Below are 17,028 nucleotides of genomic sequence, written 5' to 3'. Positions count from 1 at the left end.
AGACCAGCAAGCATGTTCTTCCTTGTTCTTATACTGCCATTGGCCTCTTCCACCATGGGTCTCTTGGAACTCTGGCTGCACTCCGAAAACACTGGTCATGGCCTCTCTTTTCCAATAGCTTGCTCTTCCTACTCTGCAAGAATTAACCTAAGTACCCTTGTCACTCTCTCCAGACAACGTACTACCATTTTCCCAGCTCACAGAGTGAGGAGATGAGCCTTTAACCTCCTTAATTCACAGGGCCATTTTCATCATAGTTTTACTGCTATCTCTTTAAAAAATCTTTTTCTCCACTTATACTGTGCTTTCTTCATTCTCTTCAGTAGCATGTTTTGATCTCTAGGACATTATGCTGACATTCCTACAGACTTTAGCACCTGATTCATTTTCTTCTTTTCCACTGTTTTCCTTGCCATAATTCTTGAAAAGTCAACCTGGATCTAAATGATTCTTCTAACAAATTAACCTGATAGTCACACAACCTCTGTAATGCCAATTACTTTTATTCTACTCTAACTACTCATTGACAGTAAAGCATCTCTAACTTCAATGTCATTTAAACAATAGCAACCATACCTGCCTACTCACCTTCTCTCCTACTTTATAAACTTGATTTTATATTCATGGAAATTTCTTGACGTCTCCTCTCAGTCAAGCCATCAGCTCTCTTCTGACATCTCTGCCTCACTTCCCAACCTGGGCCTCACCATTGTTTGTGCCAGGGCCTTAGATTACCTCTCTTCTTTGTTCTTGTACAAGGTGCATTTTGGTCAACCCTATTCTAGACAAATACCCTTTGCTTTTTGATTCTGCACCACCGTGAGTAGCTGGTAAAATGGTCAATGTATGTTGGTCTATTCCCTATAAATTTATATTCTCCAGCTTGTGCTGTGTGAACCATTCTACCAAGCCCCTGAAACTCGGCCATAATTGACTTGTCATCCTTTCTTTCTAGCTTCCTCCATGTCATAATCACTTGTAAACTATTGATTGACTTGCGTGCCCTTTAATACTTGCCTCACCTGAGGGCTGGCCTCTGCATCAGGGTCACTTCCATAGGACCAAGTCCCAGTTCTCCTCCCACAGATGGGTGGGTAGTGATCAACAGGTACCAACACTTTTCTCTTCCATGTTTACCAAAGGAGACCATAATGCCTTGAAAGGAAACCCCAGATTTAACAACTGAGTTCAGATCCTAGACTATTACAATGGCCTTTGAACTGTCCTCAGCGCCTCACGTTTCTCCATTCTCCAGACCATCCCACACATGGCCAAGAGGTTAAACTTCTTAAAGAGCACTTCCAACATGCCTCCTTTTGGCTCAGAAGGTTTTGTGATTCCCTGTTGTCAAAAGAGTCTTTAATCTAAAGCTGTTTTTGTATTTGTCTTTGTACGCCCTGCAGTGTTCTGCACAGCTACCTACAGGACTTGGGCGCTATGCAGAGGTTAATTAACTACATGGGTGAATGAATTCCTGTGAAGTTTTATCTCAAAGTTTGGTAGCTCATTAAAATGACTGAGTTTCTGTCCTACTTATTACAATTTTCCATTCAGGTGTTGAAACATTTGCTGAGGATGACTCTACTTGAGTTATTGTTAGGGGAATGGAAACATTGTTGTTTGTCACTATGTGCCAAATGGTTTACTATATACTTTATGTGCATTATCATTCACTCCCAAAACAATCCTCATATTTGGATGCTATTATTCCTATTTTAAAGTTAAGGAAGCTGTCACTATGGCTAAAAAATGTATAGAAGATAATAAACATGTATGGAGCTAGAGTTTGTGTTTAGAGATGTCTGGTACCAAACTATTCTAAATATTTTTCTATCACCCAACCCTGGAAATCCCCATGTGTCTATAAAGGAAAAATATCACAGGGACAGAGACACACACAAAATTTTGAAATATCCATGGTCTTAAAATTAATAAGTAGATTCTTGTGCCAATAAAATAAAATGTAATCAAGAGCAGAATGTGCCATTTTCAATGTTCCCCACTTTATGACATCCCTCAGGACCAAATGGCCCCTCTTGATAGCTAGCTGATCTCTTCCTAGTGAAATGGAATTAAGGGAAAAGGGAAGAAACAAATGGCTTCAGTGGTACTTTCTCCATATTCTGCAGCATAGCAGTGTAAGCAACCCCATAACAAGCTCTTGGCACAGTTAGGGGCCAAGCAGAGAGGGCCCTTTCATCTACACATTAGTGCGCCATGTGCGACTTTGGATACACACTGCATAAACTGACTGCAACTGAGAGCTCATTCTCTTCATCTGCTTCAAATTTGCCAGATAAGACATGCAAAGGCATTCCCTAGCATCCTGAAAGATGTGTTGTCAACACTCCTTATCCTGAAGAATACAAAAGCTAATAAATACCAGATTGTTATTATAGAAATATGGAACCACCAGCTCCTTTTCTGTTTATCTGCATGAGGACTGCACTCTCAGAGAAGATAAAGGCCAAGCCAAGAAGTGACGACTGATGCAGAAAGATAAATACTCCTTGAGCGGACCACCTGGATGAACATGGGGATGAGTTGGAAGAGCCTACGCGAATATTTTCTTCTCACCTCAAAATTTAAATTTCAATTGTAAATAAATTTGAGTCTGACCACTGTCTCAATATGCAACACAGAGATTTAGTGCCCATAAATATATAAATAAAATTTTACTAAATTTTCTACAACTACCTTTATTTACATAACTGCAGTTTAAAAGTTAGAAATAGTAACTAGATTTCTTACTGCTCGCATGTTTATTCTTAAATAGCATATTCTCAAAGCATCATATACTGAAAAATTCTATCTTTGGAAATGTATTACTAACAATTCATAATCCTTAATAAGGCAAATTTTTTAAAAAGAATATAAATCTTTCTTTCTTGACAATAGTTAAGTTTGATCACCTTTGTATTTTTTTAACAATTGTAATGCCAGAGAGGATGAATAGTGAAAACAATTACCAGTTAAATCAACAGATTGATTTAAATGTATTCATAATTTGCTAAATGTTTTTGTTTTATTTTCTTCTGAATTCTTCTTGTATCTTTCAAAAATTGAAAATATAAGCAGTATTATATGTCAAAGGATCTCATTGTCCACCTCAAATAGTTATATACAATTTGACTAATGGTATTAATAAACAAAGTCTGTTTAAGCAAACATTATGCCTAACATAACTTAGTATATATACACACTGCAAGTAATAAGAAAATCTGAGCATTTGCTATCTTTAAAGAGTGCTCTAGTTTCGTTAAACTTCAGATAGTCATTTATATACATATCTAAAACAAGTAATAATATACTTAATAATGTGATTTTTCATCATCAGTTTTTTAAAATACTAATCAGATGATTGACTTACAGTGATGACATCTTAATTTAAATCAGTTTAAATTTTATCTTCTTAAATAACTCATTTTCAACAACTGTTTACAAATGATATATTTTTTCCTCATTTTGCTGCTTATTCTCTACATTTTTAATAGAAAGGTGTCTGCTGTCCTTTGAAAGGAAAAGATTATGATGATCAAAGGGTTTGCACCTGTTAGAGAACACTGCCCCGAGGGGAGTGACCGGGCAGCGCAGCCACCGCCACCATGACGAGGAGCCTCCGCCGCGAGCACAAGGGTGAGATGACCCCAAAGGGGCTGCAGCAGGAGAAGTTTAACTTGGGCCCACCCTCCGTGGAACAACATGCAAGGAGGTGGTCACCAACTGTCACAACAAGAAGTCCTGGGCTGTGTGAAGGTTTTTGACAGACACTGCAATTTGGGGCTTGAGAGAGGGAAGGAGATGTGGATCGAAGTCCCGAAAGAGCGGCAGGGGCAAGAAGAAGTCCAAGCCAGTCAACAAGGACCCCACTTCCCCAAAATGTTCCTGCGTGGAGATTGGGCCATCGTGCTGTGGCGCCCGCTCATCGATGACAAGTGAGGGCCTCCTCCCTGCCGTCAGAACTTGCTCCCCCGTCAAAGCCCTGCCCTTTGAGATGAGAATAATAAAGTCCTATGCTTTTTTAAATAATGCTAGTAATGAATAATAAAAAAGAACACTGATGTACAGTTATGTTCTCACTAGCTGATTTGTATTTGTATCAAAAGACATTGGTATTTGCTCTCACATCTATTTATACCAGTTACATTTGTTATAATAACTATGCAAATTAATAAAATATCACATCGGCCATGAACTATGAGGGTAAAAGTGTTATTTTTAATGAAACTATATTGAATGCATTGAAAAGAATGCATAAAGGCAAATATTAAAAAATGTTTACTTTCGCCCTGGCTGGTGTGGCTCAGTGGATTGAGTGACTCGGCGGCCTTGGAATTAACGAGTCGCTGGTTCATTCCCAGGCAGGACTCATGCCTGGGTTGGAGGCAAGGTCCCCAGTAGGGGGCGAGCGAGAGTCAACAACACATTGATATTTCCCTCTCTTTCCCTTTTCTCTCCCCTCTCTAAAAATACAATCTTTTAAAAAAATGTTTACTTTGGTATGGGCAAGACCATTTCAAAGTTTGGACCAAAAAAATCATACTAAAGGCATTTTCAATTCAGCTTGTTTACAAAAATATATAAAGGGTTATTTTCATCTTTAACAAAATTGAAACTGAAATTCATAAGTTTTGGTTGCATTGTAGAGAAACTTAAGCCTCCACAAAAAAAAGACAGTGAGGAATGAAGACCCTCAGGGCCACACTGTAGTAATGCTTTGGCCATACATTCAAAGATTATAAATAAATATCATTTCTATGTATAAAAACAAAACAAAATGTGTAAGATATATGTGTGCGTGTCTTCATTTTCATTCTCTTTCTCAGTCTAATTTTCTCTTAATTAATCAAATATTCATTCTTAAGCTTGTTTTGTCCATGAAGTAAAAGGCAATGCTGGCACTAAAAAGCAGTGAGAAAAGTGTTAGAGGCTCGGAGGAGGTAGGGAAGAGCTGCCTCTATAAACACCCAGGATGGCAGGAGTCAGAAACCAGTGGAGGCTGATGAATTAACTTATAGTAATACCAGCCTGATTGGAGGACTTTTCTCCAGACACCCTCTACTGCTTGGAGACAAGCAAAGGAATGTGGGTGGCTGAGTTCATACAAGGTTAAGGTTTCACCAGGTAGGAGGGACAAAAACAATGGAAGGCAATGGAGGTAACAATATTTGTAAGAAGATGATTATAATAATGAATCACAGAATGTATACTAGAGAAAGAATGGTAACAGTAGCAAAGCCAGTGGATAGCAAAGCTGTAAGATGAATGTTTTAGAATTTGCAATGAGATTGAAAAATTGTTGCTGCAAGCGTATTCAAACATGTGAGCAGAAATGATAGGAAGCTGTGAATGATAAGTTTCAGTCTGAGGTTTCAGAGGAGGTGTAGCTTCTAGTGATGATATAGTACAAGGGATGAAAATGGATGGACATAATGCAGTTGTCAAAATGTCATTAAAGAAGAGGTGAACCAGGAACAGAGGTGCTAAAATATGAAGGCATCTTTACTGCTGTTGAAGTCATCTAACATGATGACAAAATTTTGGGTGGAAAAAGGAGGCTGTTATCTAGGGACTAAGGTATTCAATGAATAATGAATCATGTAAAAGGAATTTTGATTGTTATGAGAGAGGAAGTTTATACGAGTGAATGATGTGAGCATCAAGAAGCAGAATTGTTTTTATTATTTTATTTTATCTTACTTTATTGTGTTTTATGTTATTGTTTTCAAAAGAAAAGGAGACCTAATTTAGCTAAAATGATATGGGGTGGGTGGGGAAGGGCTGGCAAGGACAATATCTAAGGCAACTGGGGAATTAGAAAACAAAATCAGTCTTTTTTGAGAGGACCTCAAGGGAAGCATTATCAGATAAGAGCTGGCTTGCAGTCAAATAGGTTATAGAAGTTTCCAAGAAGATGAAGAAGATGTTGAAACTGTTAAGGGTGGAGGGATATCTACTGATCCAAGAGTGAGAGTTACTGCCCTGCCAGGGTGGCTCAGTTGGTTGGAGTGTTGTCTGAAACACCAAAAGATTGCTGGTTCAATGACCGGTCAGGGCACATACCTAGGTTGCAGATTTGATCCCTGGTTGGGGTGAGTATGGGAGGCAATGGATCGACGTTTCTCTTTCACATTGCTGTTTCTCTTCCCTCTCACACTCTCTCTCTCTGCACCACTCCCCACCCCTCTCCTTTCTCTCTAAAATCAATGAACAGCCCTGACCACTGTAGCTCAGTTGAATGCGCATGTCTTGCAAAGTGAAAAGTCGCTGGTTTGATTCCTGGTCAGGGCACCTGCATGGGTTGTGGGTTCAGTCTCCAGTCGGGGCACACATTAGAATCCACTGATCGATGTTTCTTTCCTCTCTTTTTCCCTCCCTTCTCCTCTCTCTAAAAAAAATAAATAAAATCTTTAAAAAATAAAATCAATAACCATATCTTCAGGTAAGTATTAAAGAAAAAGAAAAAAAAGCAGTGAGAGTTACTTGTTTGAGACCAGAGAGCTAAGAAGTGGCTGTGCCAGAATTCAAACCCAAATTTCTAAGTGTGTCTGACTCCTACGCTGGGTCATGCTGTTTATTGGAGAGAGAAAATTCACCCAAATTAGTGAATTGGATGTTGGAGGTAGGAAAATACATTTTCAAAAATTCTTTCATTTTTCACTTTTATTCTTGACAATTTCAAGGACATTAGGAAGGTTATAGTGGCATTATCTTTGAAAATGTAACAGAGAGAAGAATAGTTAGGCAATCCCAGAAAATATAGACTTTCAAAGCTCCACTCAGCCTCAGAAACTGGAATGTGAACAACTCAGGTGAGTCTTTTGGAGCTGACAGGGATATTACATCAATTAAACAATGATGCTAGTTTAGAGCATAAGAAGCACTTTTTACGAATTGCTGTTGCCTTGTGATTCTTTTCACAAGAAACTATTAGAATGAAAATGACAAAGGGAAGATCAAATTCTCATCAAGATAGTCTGCAGAAAGAGTGCAAAATATCTTGAAGGCATGTGCACTCTGCTTAATGCATATCAGTTAGTATTTACTTCCTTAAATATTGCATATAATTGATGAAACATTTCTCTGCATTGGAATCTTCTATCCCTAAACATATTTAAACAAAATGATATCTAATATTCTGACTGAATTCATATATCTTAACTGAGAAATAATACAGGACAAGGTCAAGGGAAATAAAAACTGGATGTTGGCTATATTTATTTAACTGTCTAAAATCTTGACCATAAAAACAACATAAAACTATGAGGAATCAATCTTGAATCTAGTGTAGCCCCACCATTCCAGACTGGAAAGTTCCTGTAACATGAAATGACTAGGCAGTTTCCCAGAGCCACGGGCCACTGCAGCTCTCTTTTCCTCCAGTCTACTGAGGGGAAAAAAAATGTAGCGATGAATTGCTCTGCCAGCAGATCTAAATCCAGCAATCCACATTGTCTTTATTACCCCTACGGTAACATTTAAGAAAAATATTTTTCCCTGCTTTCTAGTTTTGGTGACCACTACTCTTTAATCTGCCTGGTACCTTCATGCCTCTTTCTTGAAACTCGGAAAAGGCCACATGGCAAGGTGACTCCAGCCACTCTTGATTGGTCCAGAGCCAGAGACGTGACTCAAGTTAAACCAGTCAGAATCCTCTAGGGATTTCAGACCTGTTTGGATAAGTAAAGCTCTGGTGCTATCACTTCCATGTTTATTGACATGGGAGATCAAAGTGAAGGAAGGTAATCCCTAGGACAAGGGAGGAGAATAAAGCAGATATAGGTGTATGTTTCAATGCTGCTGCTGCTGCTGCTGCTTCTGGGAAGAGCAGAGCTGAAGCTATAGAGCAAGTCCTCATGTCATCTTGTGCCAGCTGTTCCTAACTTCCCTGCCCCCGGGTTCTGTGAGACACCCAGAATCTGTGTATCTTTATCGGACATTGCCGTCCGGACTTCACTGAAGCTACTGCACCTTGGAATTTTGCTCTCTAAGCAAACAAAATACTAGGTACTCAAAGCATTGTTTCATCTTTAACTTCTCTAAGACATGCCTGGAAATAAATACTTTGCAAAGCAGAAAGCACTAAAAGAATGCCCATTTTCTGTATGAGTAAGCACTTTAAACGTATCCGTCTCAACCATACCTTGTGAGTAATGAGAGTCCATGTTTATTGTGAGGTAATGTCATTCTAAGCGCTGTGCTCTTTTGATGACCGTCATTACTTCATTCAGTCTTCATAGAGTCCTTATAAGGAAACTGAAGCTCAGAGAAGTCAACTGAGATGGACAGAGATCCCTCACTCAGGTCTATGTTTAAGGAAGGACTTGCCTCAGCTGTTGGGAGTGCTGTTGGCAGGCAATCTTCAGCTGTGGGCACCCGCAGGGCTAGCCTCAACGGCAGGGCAGAAAGCTGGGTCACCTAAGGTCACACCCCTCCCAGTTTGTAGCTACCGTCTTGTGACTGAGTGAGGGGTTTTGAGGCCCAACATCAATCTGCAGGAATATTCTAACTGCAGACATTCTGAGCAGGGTGGCTGAGGCTATCAGGCATACCTTGCAGCTCAATTACTCCTCTGCACACCCCGCTTCCTCCCCTATCCCTCAAGTTATTCATTCCTTGGTGCTCCTGTAACAAGCATCTAAACACTCATATCTGTCTTAGAGGCTGCTTCCTGGAAAATTCAACCTATGGTAAATAAATTGTCAAAGTTCTCCCAGGCTGCAAGGGCAGAGATGAGATTTATATTAGCCTTTGTGACCCAAGCACATATAGTTTCCTCTGTGCTGGCCACAGAGCATAAAATGCATCATTGCAAAAGTTATTGACATACCAGAGTCTTAACGACTTAGTTCATAATGCTTGCTTTGTTAGTAGAAATGCAGTCTTTTCCCCAATTATCTCTCAAAAAGAACTCTTTGAAATTAAAAAAAAAAGTTCATTCCTTACTAAAAGTACATTGATAAATATATAAAATCCAAAAATTAAACTGTGAAAGCTTTCTTTAGTAATATTTTTCATGGACTGAAAATAGTTCATTTGTAAAAATAAATTATATTCTACATTTTTATTACTGCTGTGAAATATACCTATGTGTGATATAATACATTTGAATATCAATTCCAAATAAAATGTGTTCATTTCTCATAAACTAGTCTTATTGATGCTTTTAAAAAAATCAGACCCTAAAATCAGTGAGAAAAAAGCAGAAAAGCAGGTGAAAATGTCAGAATTTCTCACTTAATGATTTTGATTTATTTATTATTAATGAGGAATTCAAGTTTACCTTTTTAAAGTAACTAAATGCACGAATTACCCATCCGTGCCATAATCAACCCTTAAAGGTTAGTTAAAAATGTCTTTTTCCATGTACAAATATTATAGAAAGTCCTTCCCCAAAATTCGATCCAGTTGGAAAAGAAAGTGAATTAATTTCACATATTCTTCTGGGTTTTTCCCAAAAAAAGGATGGGCATTAAGAAGTCATTGGTTTCTTAATGGATCCCATTTTTTGTTTCCCAGTAGACCCGGAGGGACTGAGAGCTGGCAGAGGAACAAAGGTGAGCTAGCACTGCCCTGGGGCGCAGAGCCTTCCCCCAACGCCACCTTGGAGAGGCCAGCTGCACCGATTTTACCCCAGTTAGGAAAATGTTTCTCTTCTTTAATGTGGATTAGACCATACTGCCCCTGAAAACTATGCATGTTCTTAGATGCCTCTGTGTTGTTTGATCTGGTAGTTACCTCCTGGATAACCCTGAAGGATGAGGCAGGACATCTTCCAAGCAGCCTGAAGCACAATGCACACACCTAGCTTGGAGCCTTGTGCTGCTAAAACCACTCTGAAGCGCCCTGCCCACTCACCACTCAGGACCACCATGACCGCTAGATGTTATCTAGTCAGAATGACCTGGACATTGGGAAATTGACACTTGGGCCATGAGCCGCCTCACCTCGCTGAAGGATGAGAGAAGAAGGGGAGATGGAGCCTATGCAAGAAGACAGGGTTTCCCTGAGTGGAGTCAAATGTCAAGTTCCCGACAAAGAAATTTGATGAAAACAGAACAGATGGGACAAGACCATTCCAGGGAGTGTTTAACTTTCTTACTGTGTTTATTTTTTCAACTATGCAACCATTTATATGAATATATATAGTTTATAAAAAGAATAAAATCTTTCTAAATCCTAAATCCGTTTAGTTACTTCTTCCCATCCAGTACAATGGATCTTTGGGTGGCAACAACTCTGAGGGTCCAGGAAGCAAGAACAAAGGCGTGGGCTGCCCTGCATTCACACTCCCTGCCCACCTCACCCCCGCCCTGTCCTCTAGTCTCTCAAGGTGGCTGATAACCAGGAGCTTCAGGCGATAGTTCCTGGTGGACAGGTGAAGAGAGGGAGAGAGAAGAAGTAGCCAGAAAACACCAGGAAAACAGGTATGGCAAACTATTTCTTTTGAAAAAATGCACATACTAGAAGCAGGTGCTCTTTCCAGGGTGGGGCAATCTGCTTCTCGGAGCTCCCTCTGGGGAGAGGGGCTGACTGTTCAGCACCTGGGCGAGCGTGTCCAATATTGATCACCTGTTTCCTTAGGTAGTGACTGGACACTGTGTTTTGTGGCCTGTTTGAGTATTTCAATTTTTAAATTAGTTTTCTGACATTTGAAAATTGAGCAGTTTCAGTAAATATTCAGATTTCTAGCTTATTAAATCTAGCAACACCAAGCCCACATTCTAGAATGACAACATCCAGCCAGAAATGAGTCGTTGCCTCAGCTTTCCAAACGGAGGTCACGTTCCGCAGGCCCACCTGGCAGTTCTGCTCACACTCAGGTGGGCCGGGCCTCTCTGGCCTTTATGTGCTCCCCGATCCAGGTGAAGTGGGGGCCGGTCACTCCACACCCATCACCTGAAGAAGTGTGTAGACTATGCAAACCATTTTATTTTTACAGTTTGCTTATTCAATGCTGTGCACTAAGGAAAAGAACTTTGCAAAATAACTAAATAGGAATGACAGCTGGCTTGCAAATAGGACCATAGATTTCAAACACTAAAAGAAAGAAAGAAGAAAGAAAGAAAGAAAGAAAGAAAGAAAGAAAGAAAGAAAGAAAGAAAGAAAGAAAGAAAGAAAGAAAGGAAGGAAAGAAGGAAGGAAGGAAGAAACTTTTCATAGTGTAAAGTAATGCAACAGTAGGTGGAAAAAGAAAAGTTGGCAAAACCATTTCCAGCATGACACACTGAGACAGCGTCAGAGCCCAAGGACTTTTTGAGGCAAATATCTTAGAGGATAATCACTCAAGTCAAAAATGCCCCTCTTTAAAAATATGGAGAGAGAAAACAGTTAAGTGGGGGGCAGTATTCTCCTACATAATTCTTTTCTGGTTGAAGCATAGTATCAGCATGTTACACAAGTCAGAGCAGATCCATTTCATCTTACCAAACATTTGTCTCAGCACTTTTGACCGTAAATGATAAAATTGAAATAAAATTGTATTTCACATGCCCCCATTAACTGCAGAACTTAAAATACCCAAGCCCACAGCTAATATATAAACTCTGGTGCTGTATCTGTAAAGAGATTTGGAGAAAATATCTTCTGCATTCCCTGAGCATTTTTTTCAAATACCTTCCAAAGGGAATCTCTTCTCCCCCCAAGTTTTCTTGGTTAGTATACAAAAGTCATTGTCTTTTAGTTACGTTGGACTTTGCAATGAAATTATTTAAAACTGCTTCCCAAATGTCTCCCCAGTTTTGGCCCTCCCAGTAGTCAGTAACACAGAAAGTAGGTTTTTAGAGATTAACATGCCCTAAATGAGTCATCCACATTTGTGAAATTCTGTACAATAAAAACGAGCACAGATATGCTGACCTCATTTAATTCCCAGCCTCTTAGGCACTTTTCTTAACTATCTCACTCTCAGAATATAGAAGCTCAGCTAACAAATTCAGAAAAGGGGAGCTGGTAGAGGAGAGGACTCCAGACTAATGGGATAACCTAGCTCGATTTTCCAATAACAGTCAGCACACGGATGCTGCTAGTATAAAACATAATCAGAAGCCAAGAGAGCCAGGCCGACCTCCCAAAGAAGTAACTTGCTCCATGCTGAGGAGGAATTGGGCAAAACTCCCTGCTTACATTGTCATCCTTTGTCCCCTCCTCACTCCAGTGGGAGCACCCTATTCTTGGCCTCATTTTCTACTCTTTTGGAAGAAGCAATGGGTATGGAGTCAGAATACCTGAGTTTTAATCCAGGTCTACCAATTTTATTATGACTGACTAGTTAATTTTCCTGGTCTCCAGTTTTTTCTCTGTTCAATGAGGCTACAAATAATAATCCTGTAAAATTATTATAAAAATTTATTTATTCATTCAAAAAATATCTATTGAGCTCTTACTGAGGGTCAGGTATTGTTCTATATGCTGGAAATGACATCAATCAAAAAAAATCCAAGGTTCTGTTGCTTATATTTTAGGTTGCTTATATTGCTTATATTTTAGGAAAGAGACCATAAGTAATATAATGTAATTTTGTAATATACTAAATAAATATAAGTTAGAGATATATGAAAAAAAAGAAGAAGAAAAAGGATAGAGAGTGATGGGGGTGGCGGGGGTGGTGCTCTTTAGAGAAGGTGATCATGAGGTCTCTTGCAAGGAAAAGGCGACATTGTATCAAAGGTCTGAATGAGTCAGCACATGAGTGAACAACAAAGAGGACCAGCAAATGGAACAGGAGTTACAAAGTAGCTGCCATATTAGCTGACTAATGATAGAAGTTCAAAAAACAAAATGGTATCATTGAGTGCACTGGAAATTTTAAGTGTGCCTGAGATTTGCCAGGTTGGGTGAACTCTGCTTCAGCAGGGATCCTCCCTTCCTTCTTCCCGCTCCCTCCCTCCCTAAGGAAGGTGAAGAGGCCAAAGAAAACATTAAAGCCATCTGACAGTTTGCCTTGGGATGGCCATGAGGGTTGTGAAAAACCTTTAAGACTTACTGACATACCAATAAAAATGCTATTTTTTAGTATTTTACAATAAAAAATAATTAAAGCATTAAAAAGTTATTGCACACTGGTATCTTGATACTGGCAGAGTAGCTTTTATCAAACTACCTTTCCTTTCAATGACAATTTTGAACTCTGGAGAAAATACAAAAATACAACAGCTTGAAGACATTGGAGGGCAATCAAACCTAGGCGGAAACTGGAGGAGATGCACCTATAACTAGCTTCTCTCTGAGCCAGTTTGCAAGACACACAGGGAAAATCTCAAGCAGAAAGCAGCCATCCTAGTAAACGGAACAGCTGGACTACAATTCCAGGTGATCAGAGCAGCGAGAAATCAAGGCAGTAAATCCTAGAGAAAAAGGAAGCCACAAAGGGAGAGCCCCAATATCTGCACATATATTGCTCTTCAATTCTTTCCTGTCTTTGAACTGCAGATATTATATGAGGAAAGTATTTGAGGAGTCCAGCTGTGAGAAGCAGCCGCCTAATGCTGCAAAGACCAGAGTTGGGAGTTGAAGTCTTACCAAGATTGAAGAATTTAGTAAACACTCAGACTTTCACTGAAACTAAAAATGCTACATGCTAGTAATAAGGACGTGTACCACATAGCTATAATTTAAATACGTATCGGGAAACGCTTGTGCTAATTCCAAAACTAAGGACCAAGTTCTTAAAACTAAGGGCAAAACTGCATTAGGTCCACCCTAACAAAGCTTAAAACAAGACTCCACATGATCAAAGTAATATGCCAGTATTTTTTTTAATGTTTTATTTAGAAATAGTTTTAGATTTACGGAAAAGTTGCAAACGTAGTACAGAGTTCCCATATACCTTCACCCACTTTCCCCTAATGCTAATATCTCATATAATCATGGTACAATTATCAAAACCAGATACTTAACATTGCTACAATACTATTAACTAAAGTTTAAACAGATATTGTTCAAATGTTATCAAATTTTCCACTCATGTCTTATTCTGTTCCAGAAGCCAACGCAAGAAACCAGGACACTTTTTTTTTTTTTAATCTCCTCTCATTAGTGACAATCTCCTCCATTTCTCAATCCCTCCTATCTTTTATGACCTTGACACTTTTGGTAAAGGCTAGTCTATTATTTTGTAGGATGTTTCTCAGTTTAGATTTGGCTGTTACTTTCTCTTAACTTGAGATTATGCATTTTATGCAAGAATGGCACGTAAGTGAGATATTGTACCATTCTTATTGCATCATATCAGTCAGTGTGTGATGTCAATATGTCTTATTTCTGGTGCTATTAATCTCAACCACTTGATTAGAGGGGTTCCACAGGGTTTACTATTTTTATTTTTATAATTAATGAATATTTTGTAATAAATACTTTGAGACAATGCATTTTACTTTGCTAAAACACTAATTTTAATGTCAATTGGTGGATCTTGCTTGTAGCAATTATTATTTTGGCATTTGCCTAATGTTAATTTTATATTTTCTTCATACCCTCTACTCATACACTAATTAGAATTTGTCTGTAAGGAAGAGCTTTCTCTTTTCCCCATGTATCTATTTATTCAATTATTTATTTACATGAGAATGGACTCATGGACAGCAGTTTTGCTTTAGAAGTTATATTTCAATGATGTCATTATTTTTTGGTTCAAATTGTTCCAGGTTTACCCACTGGAAACTCCTTTATATTGGAACTTGGGTCCTTACAGCAAGCTCCCCGCCCCCACCCCACCCCCTTTTTTAAACTGAGCGTACTTTTGTTTTCACTACTCAAAAGGACTATGGTTCTTTTTATTGAATAATATATGCCATTAATTCAATCACCTCCTACAACAAAACTCAGTACTCTTCAGGGGAGGTAATAAAATCCACAGTTTCTACCATGTATCATTAGTAATGCACAGTAAACATTAAAACAAATTGCCAGACCTACAAACAAAAGGGCCCAAACCATGAGAGGGAGAAGAAACAGTGCAAACAGTCTGACAATCTAAATATTGAAATTACTTGGCAAAGATTTTTAAAAATCTAGGATAAATTTGGAAAAGAAACTATAGGGGAGGAGAATTATAAGGGTAATAAGGTGGAAAATCTCAGGGAGAAATGGAAACTGACAAACAATAAAAAGAGAATCCTAGAAGGGAAAAATACGATATCTAAAATCTAAAACAGATGTGTACCACCAGCTTGATCATGTCTTACTATATTTTGACAAATCTTTTGCCATATTTGCCCAAGTTTATTTCTCAAAAATTTGAAATTTTAATGATATATGTTAGTCCTCCTCTGTAGTTTTCTCTGCTGCCATTCCATTTCTTCTGCCTCCAGAGCATATCATTCTGAATTTGGAATTTATGCTTAAAATAAGTGATTTTACAATTACTCTGCAGATATATACATTTATAAACAACATGTAGTATTTTTACACTTTTTTAAAAAATGCATTCTTATAACATTTGGTTTTTACTCGATGTCATGTTTTTTAGATTTATCCATGTTGATAATTATAGTTCATTAACTCTGGTAGAGTATTTCATTTCTCGAATGTATCACAATAAAATCACTTATTCTTCTATATACACAGATTGTTTCCAATTATCAGTATTAAAAATCGTGCTTCATAAATATTTTTTGTGTCTCCTTGAACACATGGAAGAGATTTTCCTTATTATATATTTTTATGAGTGTAATCTCTGGTTTTAGGATTTGGGCTTTTAACCTAACCTTATATCATCAAATTTTCCTCCTATGCATCTACATCTTTGCATTATTCAAAGTAGTGTATGACACGGTGTCTGTTTCCCTGTATAAGTGCCAAATGTTAGCATTACTTGCTGTTGAAATTGTTGTCAATCTAATGGGTGTCCAATTATAACTGACTGTTCTGATTTGCATTTGCTTGATGGGTAATGAGGTTATCACATATTTACAATATATGTATGTGTCCTTTCTGTGAATTTCCTATTTATCTCCTCTTGTCCATTTTCCATTTGGTGATTCGTCTGTCCATGATTGCCATGTTAAAGTTCTTTATAAATTTTGAATAATAATTTCTGCCCGTTACATACTTTTTAAGCATTTTTCCCAGTTTGTATCTTGCATGAATGTTTTTTATGGCATATTATTGAATAGAATTTTTAAGTTTTAAGTAGTTGTTTTTTAGTATGTGTCTTATTTAAGAATTTTTCATTTTAATACTATATTTTCTCCATTTTTCCAGAATATTTAGGTTTTTAACACATGTTAAATTTATTTTTGTATCTGGGAGTGATACTTTTGTATCCTGTACGGATAAGCAATGGTTCCAAAACCATTGATCAAATGTCTCCTCTTTTCTGCACTGACTCACAGTGCTACCTCTGTTTGCATATATGCATGAGCCTAGCATCTTTTTCTGCTTCTCTGTTTGTCTACTCCATACCTGATGGCTACAGCTTTACAATTTGTCTTATCTGATGTGGAAAACTCTCTCAATTTCTTCTTCTTTACAGCATCTTAACTAATCTTAGCTATGTACTCTTCTGTGTGAATTTTAGGATAAATTTGTCAATTTACACAAACAAAATTCTATTGGGACTTTTAGAATTAATATGCATTAAATTTATAGATTAATTTGGAAAAATTGAACATCTAGGTAATACAGTCTTTTAAACTATGAACATATTATATTTCATCATTTATTCAGATCTTCTTTTACATTTTCAATAATGCTTTAAACTCAAAGCTTTCCATTTAGTTCTTACAATCTTTTTATTGGATTTATCCCTAGATATCATATTTTTTTGTTGCTATTGGGGATATAGTAATTTGGTTTTTATTGTATTTTCTAATTAGTATTGGCCTGAAGCTGTTGCTGCTTTTCATGTGTGGTTGAGAAAATCTTTTAGTTTTCAGGGATCTGAAATATAATAAATATGTGGATGATCAAGTGTCAACTAATCAGCCTCAGATTTGGTGGCCACATGAAACAGACCCAAGCACTCCTTCTCCAGGCACGCACAGGCCACAGTTTGGAGATCTTGGATCTTAGATAATATCTCTTTTT

At 37.9% G+C, this 17,028-nt stretch overlaps 1 pseudogene; it reads left to right on the top strand.

Annotated features, from left to right (window-relative positions):
- The first annotated feature begins 3,641 nt into the window (after positions 1-3,641).
- Positions 3,642-3,939, top strand: LOC129084005 (small nuclear ribonucleoprotein Sm D2-like; annotated as a pseudogene).
- Positions 3,940-17,028: the final 13,089 nt, after the last annotated feature.

The sequence above is a fragment of the Pteronotus mesoamericanus genome, unplaced genomic scaffold, assembly GCF_021234165.1.
Source record: "Pteronotus mesoamericanus isolate MK-2021 breed Mesoamerican mustached bat unplaced genomic scaffold, CSHL_Meso_final scaffold_174, whole genome shotgun sequence".
Taxonomy (NCBI): Eukaryota; Metazoa; Chordata; class Mammalia; order Chiroptera; family Mormoopidae; genus Pteronotus; species Pteronotus mesoamericanus.
This window is presented reverse-complemented; position numbering and strand designations above follow the sequence as displayed.